The 2,435-nt window shown below is 40.9% G+C and overlaps 1 non-coding gene across 1 annotated transcript; it reads left to right on the top strand.

The window, feature by feature from the left end:
* Positions 1–1,990: 1,990 nt before the first annotated feature.
* LOC137217716 (U6 spliceosomal RNA) lies at positions 1,991–2,097 on the top strand. Its single transcript, XR_010940218.1, has one exon. It is a non-coding gene; the product is annotated as a U6 spliceosomal RNA (small nuclear RNA).
* The last annotated feature ends 338 nt before the right edge of the window (positions 2,098–2,435 follow it).

Raw genomic sequence — 2,435 nt, 5'->3', positions numbered from 1 at the left:
CAACTCTCAATGAAGTAACTGATTCAGACAATGAGAATCAACAGGTGCTAATGTTGCAAAAAGAGACACGATCAGAAGCTGTGTATCTCCTGATGAAAGACCTCAGCACTGCTTATAGTCTTGCAAAAGAAATCCAGTTTAAGTCTGGTCAAACCTCTGAATCCAGGACTATTTTTAAGAAAAGTTGGGGACAGGATACATGTTGAAATGCACCATGAATGTGTCATCAACAAAATTCAAATTGTGGGAAACTCTATAGGTCAAATTGTCCATGTTCTTCAATAGGTAACACATAAGGAAAAGAAAGCGATGAAGAAGGGACCTGTAGGTTAAAAGAGGTTTAAAAGATGAATCAATAATTTTTAAATGAGCAAGTCTAAACTAGAATGTCTAAGGATGCACACTTGCATAATGAAGCCATAAAGAAGCGTGAGGAAAGTATTACTATAAAAATCAGGATCGTGGGCATGGAGCGGCTGGCAAAGTACTACTTCTTCACCTGGATGGTAGTTATGAAGGTGTGACCTTATAATAAGTCACTAATCTATACATTGGTTTTGTGTGCATTTCTGTGTTTTATCTTAAAATAAAAATATAACTAAGTGGTACCCAGACTGCCATGTGGATGTGGACAGCTGGTCAGAAAGAAAGACGACAGGAGAAGTGGTGAGGCCTCAGAGTTCGCCTACGCACCAAGCGTTTGCCCAGCTACATGTGGGCAGGGGGCTATTGACTTGTATCATGAATTTGGGTCAAGACAGAGTTTTCAATTCCTGGCAGAAATGAAGAGGAAAGGGCTCAGAAGTTGTTTTACGCCAACCGTATTTTAGTTCCTGGAGCAATTCTGTTCTCTGGTCATCATAGCTCAGGCCAGTCAATTACCAGCAAAAACTTGGAATTACACCTTCAGAACTGTGCTGTCTGAAGGATGTGAGTGAGGAAGTACTAGTTTTAGACACCTCAATTCATTACCGAGCAATGATACAGCATCCGTATCAGCAATGCACTTAAAGCTGTCTCCAAGGCTGCAGCTAGCTCTTTTTCTACCGAGAAATGTGGAGAAAGTGAGGAGCTTATGACATAAACGATACCAAAAAGCCCAGATGTAAGTCCCCAAGGGGAAGGTAATATAAAATGTCAGAGTAGGAGAAATAATGCCAAAGAATCTACCAAAGATTATATTTAAAAGTAGGATACCAATAAACACCTATCAGAATCCTAAAATCCACAAACATGTCAACACCAATTGCTGGCAAGGATGTGGAACAACAGAAATTCTAGCCACTTTGGAAGACTATTGGGCAATTTCTTATAGAGCTAAATGTAGTCTTACCACACAATACAGCAATTGTGCTTCTAGGTATTTACCCAACTGATTTAAAAGTTACGTCCACATAAAAACCTGCATGCGGGGCTTCCCTGGTGGTGCAGTGGTTGAGAGTCTGCCTGCCGATGCAGGGGACGCGGGTTCGTGCCCGGGTCCGGGAAGATCCCACATGCCGCGGAGCAGCTGGGCCCGTGAGCCATGGCCACTGAGCCTGAGCGTCCGGAGCCTGTGCTCCGCAACGGGAGAGGCCACAACAGTGAGAGGCCCGCGTACCGCAAAAAAAACCACAAAAACCTGCATGCGAATGTTAATAGCAGCTTTATTTATAATCACCAAAAAGTGGGGCAACCAAGAGGTCCTTCAGTGATAAAAAGGAATGTGCTATCAAACCACGCAAAAAATATGGATGAATCTTAAATGCATATTGCTAAGTTCAAGTACCCAGTCTGAAAAGGCTACATACTGTATGGTTCCATTTATATAACATTCTGGAGAAGGCAAAACTGTAGAGATAGTAAGTAGATCAGCAGTTGCCAGGGGTTTGAGGAAGGGGGAGGGTTGAACAAGTGAAGTACAGGGGATTTTTACGTCAGTGAAACTATTCTGTGTGATAGTATACTGGCAGATACATGGTGCTATGCATTTGTCAAAACCAATAGAACTGTGCTTGCTTCGGCAGCACATATACTAAAATTGGAACGATACAGAGAAGATTATCATGGCCCCTGTGCAAGAATGACACGCAAATTTGTGAAGCGTTCCATATATTTATCTGCATAATTTTCCATTACATAAATGCATCAAAATCTGTTTTGCTATTACTGGATATTTTTTTCAATAATGTTTTGCTCTTACAAACAAGATTATGATGAATACCTCTGTAAAAACATTTCCCATCTGGGTAAATAAATCTTATGACAAATTCTCAAAAAAAAAAAAACCCATAGAACTTTACAGCTTACAGAGGGAGCTTATCTCAATAGATGCAGAGAAAGCTTTCGAAAAAATTCAACACCAATTTATGATAAATACCCTGCAGAAAGGAGGCATAGGGGGAACTTTCCTCAACATAATAAAGGCCATATGTGACAAACCCACAGCCAACATC

This window comes from Pseudorca crassidens, chromosome X, assembly GCF_039906515.1.
Source record: "Pseudorca crassidens isolate mPseCra1 chromosome X, mPseCra1.hap1, whole genome shotgun sequence".
Classification (NCBI taxonomy): domain Eukaryota; kingdom Metazoa; phylum Chordata; class Mammalia; order Artiodactyla; family Delphinidae; genus Pseudorca; species Pseudorca crassidens.
The sequence above is the reverse complement of the archived record's forward strand: the minus strand, read 5'-3'. Positions and strand labels throughout refer to the sequence as shown.